We start from the raw sequence: 18,442 nt of genomic DNA, 5'->3' as shown, positions 1-18,442 counted from the left end.
TAGGAACAAGCAGATATGCGTCTTACAGTATGTCTAATGCAACCAAATATTCCCCTGTTTCCATGGCGATGATAATCGAGGGGATGTAGTCCATTTTGAGCTTTTGGGTTGAAACGAACCGTCCACTTTGTCCACGGGTAAAATCCCCAACCTCTCTAATGAGCGGGAACTAGAAAAATTTTCTTAATTTCGTAGATGAGTGGCTGTTGCATGACGAAGAACTCGACGGCTGGAGGGACCGTTTGGAAGAGAAGTGAAGAACACACGATACGGGACTGGTTCCTCGAGATCTAACGTATATCCTCTGGATATGACCTCCGTCACCTACCTATTTGGTTTCGACAGGAGTCGCACTTCTTTGAACTGTAGTAACAGAGTCCCGACCGTCACTGCTCCCTCCGGCGTTATGCAGTAGGTTTGTCGGTAGGTTTACTTCTACCTCTGAAACTGTTTTCGTGGATATGTGGAGACAGCACGAAAGGAATGGAACTACCTCTGTCCTGTACATGAAAGGAACAAACCCTTGTATTTGGTTTCGGAAGGAACAGCCGGAAGAAAGGGCTCCTGCCCTCCTGTAGTAGCTGAAATAATCTTCTTTTATTCCGACCCAAAGAGAACTCACCTTCAAAGGGTACCGCCGACAAGGTCTGTTGGAGTCAAAATCGGCATTCCAACCCCGAAGTCAAAGAGACCGTCTTGCTGTCACGGTCAAGGCAGAAATACGGGAGTGTAGTGTAGCAGAATCAATCAAGGCCTCACCCACATAAATAAGAGTCTCTGAAATCTGTCCTGCTAATTGAATGGCTTCCGATGGATCGTCAGATTGCATTCCAGATATGACCTGTGCTAGTCCGTCATCCGCGGCCCTGAGGACCCAAGCGCCAGCTAGAATCGTGATAAAGAAAACAGATCTAGGCATTGCTTCAATCATCCTATCTGTAGGATCTTTCCATGTCACCGACTGTACCGAAGGAATAGCCGTAGCTCCTGCTAAAAGTGAAATGAGTGTGCCTACCTTTGGGCTGTTTTCTGTAAAAGGATATAGAAATTTTAATTTCTTAGGGACTTGGAACGATAATCCGGTTTAAGTCAGGCCTCCTTTAAAATATCCCTGTTATTAAGAGTCTGCCGGATGGTGTCTAACAGCAATCTAACACTTGAGCTAATAACACAATAATTTTTTCAGACCGAAACTTTGTCCCACTCTGGGTCTATGTCCCCATTCTCCAATGGGACTGACTCTAACTCCTCCCCCATAAAGTTATAGCGGGCAACGGTTGTGACCGTGTTGTAGTAGGAAAACTGTCGGCAAGTTTACAAACTTGTTTAGGGATTGAGTTAAATTAGCAAGACATCTGCCCATATTTTGAGCCCACGGAGGCAGAGACAGGTCCGCAGAACCTTCCTGTTGGTCCACCACCGATGCACCAGAGCATAAAGGATATAGGGTACCCGCGTCCGCCCTACCCTTAGCGAGCCTTGACTCACATTGCAAGTAGGCAATTTAAAAACCCCTAGGGTGTCTTCCCCCTTCTGGAAAATTCTGGTCTCGCCAGGATTCGAACACGGGATGCACGCATTACAGGTGGAGACTGAAACCACTATGACATCACAGACCACCTTATGTTCATAATGAAATTTTTTAAAAACAAATGCACTACCAATGTACTATAAACTCAGTAGAGTAGTGGTCAGCACTGTGAAGCATACTGTGTAATTTATATTGAGACAAATTCTGTTCACTCATTAAAGTATAGAATACATAATGCCCCCAAAGTATACTTGTTGTTAGGTGACCTCCACTGAATAAACAGGGTGAGTATTACTTAAAAGGTGTCCAAGCTCAGTGCTGTGTGTCTCACCGCGTCCCCCATACTGCCTGGAGAAGATGGCGGCCGGAGCTTTGTAAACGCTGTACGGGAGTGTGTGTCAGGTAGTGCAGGGCGGGAATCCGTCCCTTCTCTGAAGCAAGTGCGCGCCGGGTAGCTCAGCGTAGGCGCGCTATAACCGGAAGTTTACAGTTCCCGCCGCGTCCCCCTGTTCGGGTAGCGGCTCCCGTACACCGCTACATACAGTGACTCTGTTCGGCAGCAGCTACCGGGTGTCGCTACTTACAGCGGCCACCGGGTGTCGCTACTTACAGCGGCCCTGCTCAAGCAGTGACTCCCGTGCGCCGCCATCTGATTGCTAGTGGCTCCCGCGCGCCGCTACTCACAGCGGCTCTGTTCGGCAGCATCTATCCACATATCTCCCAGGGAGTGACTCACCACTCTCCCGGGCTACTCCGCCAACAACCTTAGTAGGAATAAATAAATCCTTGGTAATGCGCTCCTCCGTTCACCTCCCGAGAGAGAGCTGGGGTGGGGGTGGGGGGAGGGGGGGGGGGGAGATAGGGGGAACATAATAAATATATAAAGATATAGGAAGGATATAGGAAGGATAGACCAATACTGTCAGAGACAGATTGTGTCTATCCTGTACCTTCTCACTGCCGACTTCTTAGAAATAGGAATCCAGCCCCAGTGACCGAAGTGTGGTGACCTCCAGCGGCAGATTATAGAGTGGGAACTTATCTAACCCCACTCTAATAGTACCTGTCACCTGTATACAGGGACTAGGCACTTAAATAATAAAATAAGAAAATACCTAACTAAAATATTCAGAGAGAAAAAAATCTGTGTCTGTACTCCACAGGCACAAAACAAAAACTGAGGTACTGGCTAGGCAGGAAGGAGATGGGAGGGGTTAGAGGGGGGAGGAGTCAGGTTTTAATAGTTCTGTGCCAAACTCCACTACCACACACCTCTAACCCACAAGTAATGGCGCAGCGTCCCCCAGATGGATGAAAGAGAAATATCTACACTATGGGGGTAATTCTGAGTTGATCGCAGCAGCAAGTTTGTTAGCAATTGGGCAAAACCATGTGCACTGCAGGGGGGGGGGCAGATATAACATTTGCAGAGAGAGCTAGATTTGGGTGGGTTATTTTGTTTCTGTGCAGGGTAAATACTGGCTGCTTTATCTTTACACTGCAATTTAGCTTTCAGTTTGAATACACCCCATCCAAATCTAACTCTCTCTGCACATGTTATATCTGTCCCCCCTGCAGTGCACATGGTTTTGCCCAACTGCTAACAAATTTGCTGCTGCGATCAACTCAGAATTAGGCCCAATATAAGTTAATGTGCACTGCAAGAAGAAAACAATAATGAAAGCCAAAAGAACACTACTGAACCCCGTATTCGGACGAAGGTTCAACAGTACCATATCAGCATTCATAAGGTCGACACCACAATGTCAACATCAGAATGGCGACATGGTTTAAACGGACACTAGGTCAACATCTTCAAACTGTCGACAGGTTCACAATGTCGACATATGAAATGTAGTCATGTGAAGTGTTGATAGTTTCAGGATGCCAATGGTTAGGGTTAGGCTGCGGGAAGGTGGTGGTTGTGGGGGGGGGGGAGGGAGGGGAGGGTTAGGCACTAGGCGGAGGGTTAGGGAGAGAAATACTCACCGTGATGCTGCAGCATTGGAGATCCACGCTGGAAGTGACTGTCCCAGAAGAAGATGCTAGAACCACCACTGCTGCTGGGAGAACATAAGAAGCCATTAGACCACTAGGGACGGTTTGTCGACAGTTCATCATGTTGATCTATCATCCAGGTAGATTTGCTGAACATGTTGACATGCTGCATGGTAAGAAAAGCTCCGGATGCACACATTCCAGCTCACAGCCTCCTGAGATGGCGAGCTGAAATGTGCGAAAGGTGGCTGTTGGGTTGCCCAATCAGCACTTTTCGCTTCACTTTCATTAGTTTAGGGGCTTTACACAGCTAAACCCGGTCAGTTTGGTTGCAATGTGTGTGAAAAATAACATACTTGAATATCGCCCCATGATCACCCATCACTTTAGACGATAGATCAGGGTGTATACAATAAAAAAAGGTCCCAGAAAAGGTGCAAATAAAGCAGTTTCTCCTATAAGATGTTTGAAATGAGTGTGATGCTTACTCTTTCCATATAGTTCTTTCTTTATATTGATTCCAGAGTTTCTGCACAGAACTTTCACAATGTAATCATCTTCTCAAAGGAAAGGAAAGCGACAGAATAGTGCAATACAGTCTTATAATGGAACAGATTTTATTCATACATCACACAATATAAAAGAAAACAAGCATACCACCACACATGTCACCGCCATGGGCACCAGATTTTCCCCCAGCTATGCAAAAATGTTTATGTCCTTCTGGGGGGATGCAGTCAGTTTACCTCCAATCAAAATCCCGACACCAATTGACCGATGGTCAAAATCCTGACAAGGTCAAAATCCCGACATGGACAAAATCCCGACATTTAAAATACCAACAAGGTCAAAATACCGACATGTAAAATGAGTTTTTCATTATTTTTTTAATTGAAACAGACTTGTTCATACTTTACCATCCCAGTGGACCTGGAGGGGGAATATAATAGTGTGCCGAGCGCAGCGAGGCACCGTGCCCAAAGCATGGCGAGCGCAGCGGTACACTTTATATGGTGTCCATGTTGACTTATGTCGACATACACACAAAAAAAACAAAAAAAACCGCATGTCTGTATTTTGACCTGTCGGCATTTTACATGTCGGTATTTTGACCTTGTCGGTATTTTAAATGTCGGTATTTTGTCCATGTCGGGATTTTGACCTTGTCGGGATTTTGACCATCGGTCAATTGGTGTCAGGATTTTGAACGTTGGGATTTTGATTGGAGGTATTTCATACCAATCCCCTTCTGGGAAGAACAAGTTATCTGGAGGGACAATGAGCAGGGGGCAGATCTGGTGTTATGGCGACGTTTATAGATGATGTTCTTTTTACTTGGAGAGGGTCAACTGACAACCTTAGATCTTTTTGTGATTCTTTAAATTAGAATGATTTTAATATCTCTTCAACCTTTTCTATAAGTCAGACAGAAATATCTTTCCTAGATTTATCTTTATATGTGGAGAACAACTTTTTATAGACAAAGACTTTTAGAAAACCAACAGACTCAAATAGTTATATAGAGAGAACCAGCCAACATCATAATAATTGGTTGGATGGCATACCTTTTGGACAACTACTGAGAGTTAAATGTAACTGTATGGAAGAAACTGTATGTAATGATCAAATGGAGGACATGTGCAATAGATTTATAAAAAAGGATATGACAAACAGAAGGTTGAATCAGCAAAAGAGAACGTAATCAAAACTGAGAGGAAAAAAGTATTTTAGAAGATAGAAAAGAGAAAAATCTAGATCATCAAAAAACTTTAGAATGGTCTTTTATAAGTAATTACAGTTCTCAACATAAAGAACTCGAGACTGTTGTGCGAAACCATTGGAATATCTTAAAAAATTACCCTATTATTGGAGAACATCTACCAGAAAACCCATCTTTTATATATAGAAGGGCTCCATCCATTAAGGACAAACTTGTACGTAGTGTCATAGATCCACCTAAATGAATGAGTAATAGGAGTTGGGGTTTTCATAGATGTGGGTTGTGTACTATGTGTAGGTCAGTAAAAGGAACCAGTAAAAGAAAAGATTTTAAAGTATATGGTGTTAATTACGACATTAAGGATTTTATTACATGTAATACGAAGTATGTAGTGTATGGTTTAGAATGTTCATGTGGTCTGGTATATGTCGGCAAAACAAGTAGGAGTCTAAAAACTCGTCTTGCCGAGCATGTTTATAATATAAAAAAAGGGCTAGAGACCCATACTGTTTCAGCGCACTTTAAAAAGGAACATAATTCAGAGCCTGGTAAATTAAAAGCCTTCTGGGGTATTGAAACTATCCACCCATCTTGGCACAGTAAAGATCTAGACATTAGGTTAGCCAAAGCCGAGTTGCAGTGGATACACAAACTGAAAACTTGAGCACCCAGAGGACTTAATGGGGAATTTGAAGTTAAATGGTTCCTTTAATTCTATATATGAATTTCTTATCATTTTATGTATATTTATCTCCTTTCATTATATATTTAATTTCTCACTATATTTTATACATATCTGCTTTTTATCCTGATCTCTGATTATCTACATTGTATTTGTGTTTTTAATTTATGTTTTTATCTTTTTATGTAAAATTTTGATGGATTTGGACTGTTTAAGAACTCTCTATAAAAGGGAAATGTGGGAGGACAATGAGTACCCCATCTATTTCCGGAATAGAATAAAGTGGAACGCAGGATGGAATACAAACCACGGCTGGAGTTTTCCTGATTTGATTAGAACTTCCTGTTAATGGGTTGAGAGTGAGACACAAGGTGGAACGCAAGTGATCGGAAATGTCTTGCACTTCCATTTTCGTCATTTTCGGCTGTTGTGTAGAGCCGCGAGGTGACTTCTGGCAGCGTCATTTCTGGTTGCGACGCAGAGCCGTGAGGTCACTTCCAGCCGCGTCACTTCAACGCGCGGCACAGAGCGATTATGTCACTCCCAGGCCACAAACCAAGCCGAAAAAAGTCGGGAAATGGCAGTACCACCCTGAGGGAGGGTCATCAATTATAGAGGGTATAAATATAAAGTCTGTCTGATATGCCACTATGCTTCTGATGAAGGACAAAGTTCTGAAACTCGTTAAGCATCTGGTGGCTTTCTGAACTGTCTGGAGGATTGCTCCTCAAACCTGCCCTTGATTAGACTGGTGGTACTTTTATTCTGGGACTATCGAGGAGGGTGAATTGATTTTGGAGGAGAGACGAACCTCAACAACCACATGTGTGGTGATATGCTTGTTTTCTTTTATATATTGTGAGTGTGATGTATGAATAAAATCTGTTCCATTATAAGACTGTATTGCACTATTCTGTCTCTCTCTTTTCTTTTGAGATGATGACTACATTGTGAAAGTTCAGTGCAAAAACTCTGGAATCAATGGGGGTAATTCTGAGTTGATCGCAGCAGGAACTTTGTTAGCAGTTGGGCAAAACCATGTGCACTGCAGGGGGGACAGATATAACATGTGCAGAGAGAAAGATAGATTTGGGTGTGGTGTGTTCAATCTGCAATCTAAATTGCAGCGTAAAAATAAAGCAGACAGTATTTACCCTGCACAGAAACAAAATAACCCACCCAAATCTAACTCTCTCTGCACATGTTATATCTGCCTCCCCTGCAGTGCACATAGTTTTGCCCAACTGCTAACAAAGGGGGTAATTCTGAGTTGATCGCAGCAGGAACTTTGTTAGCAGTTGGGCTAAACCATGTCCACTGCAGGGGAGGCAGATATAACATGTGCAGAGAGAGTTAGATTTGGGTGGGGTGTGTTCAATCTGCAATCTAAATTGCAGTGTAAAGATAAAGCAGCCAGTATTTACCCTGCACAGAAAATAAGATTTTACTTACCGATAAATCTATTTCTCATAGTCCGTAGTGGATGCTGGGGACTCCGTCAGGACCATGGGGAATAGCGGCTCCGCAGGAGACAGGGCACAAAAAGTAAGCTTTTAGGATCACATGGTGTGTACTGGCTCCTCCCCCCATGACCCTCCTCCAAGCCTCAGTTAGGTACTGTGCCCGGACGAGCGTACACAATAAGGAAGGATCTTGAATCCCGGGTAAGACTCATACCAGCCACACCAATCACACCGTACAACTTGTGATTTGAACCCAGTTAACAGTATGATAACAACGAAGGAGCCTCTGAAAAGATGGCCCACAACAATAATAACCCGATTTTTGTAACAATAATTATGTACAAGTAATGCAGACAATCCGCACTTGGGATGGGCGCCCAGCATCCACTACGGACTATGAGAAATAGATTTATCGGTAAGTAAAATCTTATTTTCTCTAACGTCCTAGTGGATGCTGGGGACTCCGTCAGGACCATGGGGATTATACCAAAGCTCCCAAACGGGCGGGAGAGTGCGGATGACTCTGCAGCACCGAATGAGAGAACTCCAGGTCCTCCTCAGCCAGGGTATCAAATTTGTAGAATTTTACAAACGTGTTCCCCCCTGACCACGTAGCTGCTCGGCAAAGTTGTAAAGCCGAGACCCCTCGGGCAGCCGCCCAAGATGAGCCCACCTTCCTTGTGGAATGGGCATTTACAGATTTTGGCTGTGGCAGGCCTGCCACAGAATGTGCAAGCTGAATTGTACTACAAATCCAACGAGCAATAGTCTGCTTAGAAGCAGGAGCACCCAGCTTTTTGGGTGCATACAATATAAACAGCAAGTCAGACTTTCTGACTCCAGCCGTCCTGGAATTATATATATATATATATATTTTCAGGGCCCTGACAACGTCTAGCAACCTGGAGTCCTCCAAGTCCCTAGTAGCCGCAGGCACCACAATAGGTTGTTTCAGGTGAAACGCTGACACCACCTTAGGAAGAAACTGGGGACGAGTCCGCAGTTCTGCCCTGTCCGAATGGAAAATCAAATATGGGCTTTTGTAAGACAAAGCCGCCAATTCTAACACTCGCCTGGCCGAGGCCAGGGCCAACAGCATGGTCACTTTCCATGTGAGATATTTCAAATCCACAGATTTGAGCGGTTCAAACCAATATGATTTGAGGAATCCCAACCCTACGTTGAGATCCCACGGTGCCACTGGAGGCACAAAAGGGGCTGTATATGCAATACTCCCTTGACAAATGTCTGGACTTCAGGAACGGAAGCCAATTCTTTCTGGAAGAAAATCTACAGGGCCGAAACTTGAACCTTAATGGACCCCAATTTGAGGCTCATAGACACTCCTGTTTGCAGGAAGTGCAGAAATCGACCTAGTTGAAATTTCTTCGTGGGGCCTTCCTGGCCTCACCCACGCAACATATTTTCACCACATGTGGTGATAACGTTGTGCGGTCACCTCCTTCCTGGCTTTGACCAGGGTAGGTATGACCTCTTCCGGAATGCCTTTTCCCTTAGGATCCGGCGTTCAACCGCCATGCCGTCAAACGCAGCCGCGGTAAGTCTTGGAACAGACATGGTACTTGCTGAAGCAAGTCCCTTCTTAGCTCCCGAGGCCATTAGTCCTCTGTGAGCATCTCTTGAAATTCCGGGTACCAAGTCCCTCTTGGCCAATCCGGAGCCACGAGTATAGTTCTTACTCCTCTACGTCTTATAATTCTCAATACCTTGGTTATGAGAAGCAGAGGAGGGAACACATACACCGACTGTTACACCCACGGTGTTACCAGGACATCCACAGCTATCGCCTGAAGGTCTCTTGACCTGGCGCAATACCTGTCCCGTTTTTTGTTCGGGCGGGATGCCATCATGTCCACCTTTGGTCTTTCCCAACGGTTCACAATCATGCGGAAAACTTCCCGATGAAGTTCCCACTCTCCCGGGTGGAGGTCGTGCCTGCTGAGGAAGTCTGCTTCCCAGTCGTCCACTCCCGGAATGAACACTGCTGACAGTGCTATCACATGATTTTCCGCCTAGCGAAAAATCCTTGCAGTTTTGCCACTGCCCTCCTGCTTCTTGTGCCGCCCTTTCTGTTTACGTGGGCGACTGCCGTGATGTTATCCCACTGGATCAATACCGGCTGACCTTGAAGCAGAGGTCTTGCTAAGTTTAGAGCATTATAAATTTGCTCTTAGCTCCAGTATATTTATGTGGAGAGAATTCTCCAGACTTGATCACACTCCCTGGAAATTTTTTCCCTGTGTGACTGCTCTCCAGCCTCTCAGGCTGGCCTCCGTGGTCACCAGCACCCAATCCTGAATGCCGAATCTGCGGCCCTCTAGAAGATGAGCACTCTGTAATCACCACAGGAGAGACACCCTTGTCCTTGGATATAGGGTTATCCGCTGATGCATCTGAAGATGCGATCCGGACCATTTGTCCAGCAGATCCCACTGAAGAGTTCTTGCGTGAAATCTGCCGAATGGAATCGCTTCGTAATAAGCCACCATTTTTACCAGGACTCTTGTGCAATGATGCACTGACACTTTTCCTGGTTTTAGGAGGATCCCGATTAGCTCGGATAACTCCCTGGCTTTCTCCTCTGGGAGAAACACCTTTTTCTGGACTGTGTCCAGAATCATCCCTAGGACCAGCAGACGTGTCGTCGGAACAACTGCGGTTTTGGAATATTTAGAATCCACACGTGTTGTCGTAGAACTACTTGAGATAGTGCTACTCCGACCTCCAACTGTTCTCTGGACCTTGTTCTTATCAGGAAGTCGTCCATTTTCTTTGAAGACGAATCCTCATTTCGGTCATTACCTTGGTAAGGACCCGGGGTGCCTTGGACAATCCAACGGCATCGTCTGAAACTGATAGTGACAGTTCTGTACCACGAACCTGAGGTACCCTCGGTGAGAAAGGCAAATTTTTGGGACATGGAGGTAAGCATCCCTGATGTCCCGGGACACCATATAGTCCCCTTCTTCCCGGTTCGCTATCACTGCTCTGAGTGACTCCATCTGGATTTGAACTTTTGTAAGTGTTCAAATATTTCAGATTTAGAATAGGTCTCACCTAGCCTTCTGGCTTCAGTACCACCATATAGTGTGGAATAATACCCCTTTCCTTGTTGTAGGAGGGGTACTTTGATTATCACCTGCTGGGAATACAGCTTGTGAATTGTTTTCAATACTGCCTCCCTGTCGGAGGGAGACATTGGTACAGCAGACTACAGGAACCTGCGAGGGGGAAACGTCTCGACATTCCAATCTGTACCCCTTGGATACTACTTGTAGGATCCAGGGGTCCTGTACGGTCCCAGCGTCATGCTGAGAACTTGGTAGAAGCGTTGGAGGGCTTCTGTTCCTGGGAATGGGCTGCCTGCTGCAGTCTTCTTCCCTTTCCTCTATCCCTGGGCAGATATGACTCTTATAGGGACGAAAGGACTGAGGCTGAAAAGACGGTGTCTTTTTCTGCAGAGATGTGACTTAGGGTAAAAAACGGTGGATTTTCCAGCAGTTGCCGTGACCACCAGGTCCCATGGACCGACCCCAAATAACTCCTCCCCTTTATACGGCAATACATCTTTGTGCCGTTTGGAATCTGCATCACCTGACCACTGTCGTGTCCATAAACATCTTCTTGCAGATATGGACATCGCATTTACTCTTGATGCCAGAGTGCAAATATCCCTCTGCGCATCTCGCATATATAGAAATGCATCCTTTAAATGCTCTATAGTCAATAAAATACTGTCCCTGTCAAGGGTATCAATATTTTTAGTCAGGGAATCCGACCAAGCCACCTCAGCTCTGCACATCCAGGCTGAGGCGATCGCTGGTCGCAGTATAACACCAGCATGTGTGTGTATACTTTTTAGGATATTTTCCAGCCTCCTATCAGCTGGCTCCTTAAGTACGGCCCTATCTGTAGATGGTACCGCCACTTGTTCTGATAAGCATGTGAGCGCCTTATCCACCCTAAGGGGTGTTTCCCAATGCGCCCTAACTTCTGGCGGGAAAGGGTATACCGCCAATAATTTTCTATCGGGGGAAACCCACGCATCATCACACACTTTATTTAGTTTATCTGATTCAGGAAAAACTACAGGTAGTTTTTTCACATCCCACATAATACCCTTTTTTGTGGTACTTGTAGTATCAGAAATATGTAACACCTCCTTCATTGCCCTTAACGTGTGGCCCTAAAGGAAAATACGTTTGTTTCTTCACCGTCGACACTGAAATCAGTGTCCGTGTCTGGGTCTGTGTCGACCGACTGAGGTAAATGGGCGTTTTACAGCCCCTGACGGTGTTTGAGACGCCTGGACAGGTACTAATTTGTTCGCCGGCCGTCTCATGTCGTCAACCGGCTTGCAGCGTGTTGACATTATCACGTAATTCCATAAATAAGCCATCCATTCCGGTGTCGACTCCCTAGAGAGTGACATCACCATTACAGGCAATTTGCTCCGCCTCCTCACCAACATTTTCCTCATACATGTCGACACACACGTACCGACATACAGCACACACATAGGGAATGCTCTGATAGAGGACAGGACCCACTAGCCCTTTGGAGAGACAGAGGGAGAGTTTGCCAGCACACACCAAAACGCTATAATTATATAGGGACAACCTTTATATAAGTGTTCCTCCCTTATAGCATTTAATATATATTCATATCGCCAAATCAGTGCCCCCCCTCTCTGTTTTAACCCTGTTTCTGTAGTGCAGTGCAGGGGAGAGCATGGGAGCCTTCCCACCAGCATTTCTGTGAGGGAAAATGGCGCTGTGTGCTGAGGAGAATAGGCCCCGCCCCCTTTTCGGCGGGCTTCTTCTCCGGAGTCTGTGATATCTGGCAGGGGTTAAATACATCCATATAGCCTCAAGGGCTATATGTGATGTATTTTTCGCCATACAGGTATTATACATTGCTGCCCAGGGCGCCCCCCCCCCCCCCGCGCCCTGCACCCTCCGTGACCGCTGTGTGAAGTGTGCTGACAACAATGGCGCACAGCTGCAGTGCTGTGCGCTACCTGATGAAGACTGAAAGTCTTCTGCCGCCTGGTTCCGGACCTCTTCAATCTTCAGCATCTGCAAGGGGGGTCGGCGGCGCGGCTCCGGGACGAACCCCAGGGCGAGACCTGTGTTCCGACTCCCTCTGGAGCTAATGGTGTCCAGTAGCCTAAGAAGCAAATCCATCCTGCACGCAGGTGAGTTCACTTCTTCTCCCCTAAGTCCCTCGATGCAGTGAGCCTGTTGCCAGCAGGACTCACTGAAAATAAAGAACCTAAAAACTTTTTCTAAGCAACTCTTTAAGAGAGCCACCTAGATTGCACCCTGCTCGGACGGGCACAAAAACCTAACTGAGGCTTGGAGGAGGGTCATAGGGGGAGGAGCCAGTACACACCATGTGATCCTAAAAGCTTACTTTTTGTGCCCTGTCTCCTGCGGAGCCGCTATTCCCCATGGTCCTGACGGAGTCCCCAGCATCCACTAGGACGTTAGAGAAACAAAATAACCCACCCAAATCTAACTCTCTCTGCACATGTTATATCTGCCCCCCCTGCACTGCACATGGTTTTGCTCAACTGCTAACATAGTTCCTGCTGCGATCAACTCAGGATTACCCCCAATATAAAGAAAGAACTATATGGAAAGAGTAAGCAACACACTGATTTCAAACATCTTATAGGAGAAACTGCTTTATTTGTGCTTTTTCTGGGACTGTTTTTCTTGTACTGTATATGCTATTTATTTTAGGAGATTTGTGGAGCCTCCTATTTGTCACAGAGGCAGCATTTGAACTTTGTTTGCGCTTTGTGATGTTCATTGATTTTGATGAGAGATCAAGATCAGGGTTTGAAAAAACAACTGAATCACCCCTAATGTATTCTCAAGGTAATGCAGAGATGTACTTGCAGAAACATGAGTTTGTGCAGCTTTTATAGATAACCAAGTGGCTGAAGTTGTAAAAGAAAAAGGGAGTTTGTGTCTGCTGCGATCTGTTGCCAAAAATTGTGATATTCAACAAGTGTGTGACTGGGGCATGAGGGGCCCACCGGGGGAGGGGAGTGTGGGGGGGGGGGGGCCCACATATTTAGGGTTGTGGCGAGTCTCCAGAGGGGGTGTTGGGGTGTTTTTCTAACCATTAGAGAATGCATGGGCTGGGCCCTTTGATAAATATATTTAGTGAATACTGTTATGTCCAAATGACTTATCTACTAATACAGGTTGAGTGTCCCTTATCCAAAATGCTTGGGACCAGAGGTATTTTGGATATGGGATTTTTCCGTATTTTGGAATAATTGCATACCATAATGAGATATCATGGTGATGGGACCTAAGTTTAAGCACAGAATGCATTTATGTTGCATATACACCTTATACACACAGCCTGAAGGTCATTTTAGCCAATATTTTTTATAACTTTTTGCATTAAACAAAGTGTGTCTACATTCACACAATTCATTTATGTTTCATATACACCTTATACACACAGCCTGAAGGTCATTTAATACAGTATTATTAATAACTTTGTGTATTAAACAAAGTTTGTGTACATTGAGCCATCAAAAAACAAAGGTTTCACTATCTCACTCTCACTCAAAAAAGTCTGTATTTCGGAATATTCCGTATTTCAGAATATTTGGATATGGGATACTCAACCTGTACTAGTTCTTATTGCTGCTGTTGACACAAGGGATACTCAACCCTCAGAAAAAAAAACCCCAATAAAAAAAGACAGAATAGTCATAGTGCACGGGAATAAGATATATTTTTAATTAAACCGAAACAGACAATAAACGGTGTACACCTTAAAAACACACATAACATGACATTGCCTATTAAGGAATAAAGTAAAACTGCCACAGTATCAATTAATATGTCACAGTTTAAAAACATGCCATTGTAGCAAGTATATTAGGTAGCAATCACGCCCTGTTTTAAAAGAAAAAAAGATACAATAAATTCAGTTTAGTTTCCAAAGGATTTTTTTTCCCTCTCAGCAGCCTCACATCTGTTCCAGTAGGAAATGAGCAGCCTGAAACCACACATTTGAGCCAGCACATGAAAATCCTTTTCAATATATGCGGTTACTAAAACTATACCGCATCGCTTGGCAGCATACACACTTGCCGAGAAAGTGAATGACGTCGCTCAGGAAGGGTGAAAATGAGCAACGTCATTCATTTTCTCAGCAAGTGTGTATGCACCTTTACAGAACAAGATAATGCAGGACAAGTACATGGTATATAACATTGCTGCATCAGGGGACATGACACTGAAATAATCCTCATGTTGGCAGAAACTGAAGATTAGGTGCCGTTGTAGGAAGTAGGGAGTAGAATAGAAAATAGCCTAAGAAATCCATTTATCGATGATCGCATTGATCTGGGTGCGATATTGGTTATGTTGGGTGTATGTATCACTTGGCACAGGCAGGGTTTCAGAGCCCATCCCTGTGATGCACCCAGTGTAGTGCAGGGGCCACTGCGCATGCGCAGTCAGGAAGAATGCCATGTACAGTGACCATTTCTGATGGAGAGTTCATGGGGAACCTTGCCGGAACTACATATCCCGACTTGTAACCTATAGGCTACAATGGGATACCGCAATGAAAAGATTGCGGTAGCTGTGGGGGCCAATATAGGTGTGAATAGTGGCAATAAGAAATTCTAATTATTGGATCAAAAAGCCAATAATGAATTAATGTGCCCCTTAGTGTGCCCCATGTAATGTACTTCTATAATGTAATACTTATACCCATATGTACTAAGCCTTGGCGAGAGATAAAGTAACAACCAACCAGCTCCTAGCTGACATTGTTCAAACACAGCCTGTAACATGGCAGTTAGGAGCTGATTGTCTGATACTTTATCTCTCTCCAAGGCTTAGTACACAAATACCGTCCTGCACTGTAAACCATGGGACTGGTTCCCACAATGAAAAGGGGGCACCATGCTGCTGGTTTTTGTTCTAATAGTGGGAAACAGGAAACCTGTCTAGTTTGAGGCTGTTGTTCACTTTCGGAAGGGGACACGCCACCTTTTTCCATCTTGTTTTACTGGGAAATGGCACAATCTATCTAGCCTAAATTAGAATTCATTATATACAGTACTGTAGCATGGGGACCCAATGTCTGTTGTTACCATGTTTTGGTGTTGATCATCACAAATTGCTAGCAATGGGGATGGTAGAAGAAATTGTGAGGGCAGGTGGAGAGGCCCTGCACTGTCTATTTTTGCTTATCTATATAAGGAGTTTCAGTGGTCCATTCATTTCAATTGTGTTTCTCTATGCATTCACAAATGTATGTGAATGTTCCCAGCAAATCATCTTTTATGCATTTTTTGCTTGGGCTAAACAGAGAATGTTACAATACTTATCTAAACATGAGTCTGGGTAAAGCTAGAAACCTTTTATGAACAGACAATTATTTTAAATGCTAACCAACAAGAGTCACATTCTTTTTTTGCTACATGCAGCAGTTAACATGACACTGAAATAATCCTCATGTTGGCAGAAACTGAAGATTAGGTGCCGGAGTTCTATGGGAAAACTCATATCATAGATATTATCGTACATCATGACCTGCAAACTATGACAACTTCCAAACAACTACGCACAAGTTTCCTGTAGCCTCACACATTTCCATTTATTGCTGGTCACAGAATAACTAAAAATATTTTTGAACAATAATGATATAACTTACTGAGAAGATCACCTTGTTTTAGAACCTGAAAGCCTTAACGATGTCTACGTGGGTTAGTAGTGAGTATTTCCTGTTGTACAATGCTGTGCACGGCAGAGTTTGAAGGCTGGTTGCCTAGATACCAAACGCATTCAGTTCAGCTGTGGATCTAGTTTCAACATTAGAAATGTGCTTTTGCAGTTATCAAATGCCACTATTACAGTCAGATCGTGAGACTTATATTTGAATATGTCATTATATAATTGTAACGTAACTTACACAAATATTATGTTGCTATTACATTATTATATTCCCCCCCCCCCCTAAAAAAAAACCTAAATATTATTATATGTTTAAAACATTTCATTATGTTTTTCAACATTACAGCGGCAGATGAAAAAGTAGTTTCTTATTCCTGTGTTGGCTTCGGAAAGTAGTTCAAACAAACTACACTGACTGTCATACATTAAGAGGAAAGTCCAGAAGCAGAGCATTTTGTCCCTCCTGGAGAGGTCATGTTGGGAGGTATGGGCACTGTGTATTGAACTATTACATCTTGAGAGGTTAATAGGTAGCCCCATCCCATAATTCACCATTCTCCTTGTTTAAAGGTGGTATCCAAGTAACTGCAATATCGCGGTTTTGCAATAAATTATCGCAAAATGCGATAATTTGGTATCCTATTAGCGATGATAAGTTATCAGTGATAAGTCTACATAGGGTTTATCACGGATTTATATCCACCATCTTTGAGCTGGTGATAGGTAGTGCAAAATCCATATTTTAAGGTAAAAATGTCAGGATTTGATTCAGAACCCCTGGTACATCCCCCTGAATGACTAATTACGCACTTAGAAGTTATATATTTGTTTTTTTATTATATTTAATTGGCTAATAAATTATAATGGCATGTGTTTGTATGTGTATGTGTATATATATATATATATATATATATATATACACACACAAACACACGCACACAGTTGCACGTACCTTCCCTATTTCAAACATGGGGGGGGCCATACTTTGCCAGGGGTGCTCGGACCCCTAGATACGCCCCTGCTTCCACTTCTTTTTCTTCCACTACTGCCCTCTTTACCACTTACTTTGGTTCTTTTCTTCTGCTGAGGCGATGGAGTCCTGCTGGCAGCTGGTCAGAAGCAACATGGAGAAACCTGAGGATGGCAGGTGAGTTGAATCTTCTTGTGTTGTAGCTTCCATACCTGGGTGACAGCTGAGGGTTTTGTTTCAGATTATGGGCCTTTGTGCCAAGCATTTTTTCCCCATAAAATTATGTAGAATTTTATGAATTATTGATAAGTGCTAACCAGTGCTTGAAGTGGTCCTAGAGAGGTGGTGGAACTCACCCCCCTCACCACGGCGCCCATGCAATAAAGGTATTGCGCGCGCCACAAAAAAAGGGTACATGGTCTCAAAAAGAAAGGGGCGTGGTCACACAGTAGTAATAATGCCCACAGTAGTAGCACCCCATAATACATATAATGCCCACAGCAGTAGCGCCCCTTATACAATGCCCACAGTAGTAGTGCTCCTTATGCAATGTCCACTATACTGGTAGTGCCCACAGTGGTAGTGCCCCTTATATAGAGCCCATATGCCCCTAATGCAATGCCCGCAATAGAAGTGCCCCTTATGTCCCCAGGAGTGATGCTACTTATGAAGTGCCCCCTTTACAATGCCCTCATTAGTAGTGCCCCCAGTAGTAATGACCTTAATGGTAATGCCCCTGTGTAGTATTGCCCCCAGTAGTAATATTGCCTGTAGTAATGCCCCTAGTCGTTTAGCCCCAGTAGTTATGCCCCTGCATTTATGACCCCAGTAGTTTACACCCCCTTTAGAGAGAGTTAGTTTTGGGCGAGGTGTGTTCAAACTGAAATCTAAATTGCAGTGTAAAAATGAAGCAACCAGTATTTACCCTGCACAGAAACAATATAACCCACCCAAATCTAATCTAATAATGGGAACTGCAGACTTCAGCGCAAATGAGCCTTCTGCAGGAAATCTCAGTGATATATCTGCATTAGGCTGTTAGCACCAGGGGTTAAAGTGAGCCAGAATGGGGCGGAACTGCGTTCCGTCAGTTCCACTTGGAGATGGAACGCAGTTCTGTCTCCTCCGGCTCACCTAACCCAATGTGTGGCCGGCACCGTAGGGAGATGCCGGGCGCCCGCTGAGATTGTGCTACCAGTGGGCGCCCGGCTCTCTCTCCACAGCGGCAGCAGGAGGCAGGAGCTCAGTAGTGAGCTCTGGCTTCCGGTGCTGTCACTGTGCGCTATGGGAGAGACGTCATGACGTCTCTCCCATAGTGCCGATGAGCGGATGCCCAG

General features: G+C 44.5%; 1 protein-coding gene across 2 annotated transcripts in view; it reads right to left on the bottom strand.

The window, feature by feature from the left end:
* LOC134935413 (uncharacterized) overlaps positions 1–16,201 on the bottom strand; it is a 34,975-nt gene extending 18,774 nt beyond the window's left edge. Inside the window, exons 1-2 of one of the 2 annotated variants that reach the window (XM_063930493.1) lie at positions 16,116–16,201; positions 3,521–3,591 (exon numbers count right to left, since the gene is read on the bottom strand). The gene's annotated coding sequence lies outside the window, so the exon portion shown is untranslated. The remainder of the gene's footprint in view (positions 1–3,520; positions 3,592–16,115) is intronic. The other variant, XM_063930494.1, reaches the window with a different exon arrangement.
* Positions 16,202–18,442: the final 2,241 nt, after the last annotated feature.

The sequence above is a fragment of the Pseudophryne corroboree genome, chromosome 6 (assembly GCF_028390025.1).
Source record: "Pseudophryne corroboree isolate aPseCor3 chromosome 6, aPseCor3.hap2, whole genome shotgun sequence".
NCBI classification, from domain to species: Eukaryota; Metazoa; Chordata; class Amphibia; order Anura; family Myobatrachidae; genus Pseudophryne; species Pseudophryne corroboree.
Note: the sequence above shows the minus strand (reverse complement) of the source record. Positions and strands in the feature narration are given on the sequence as shown.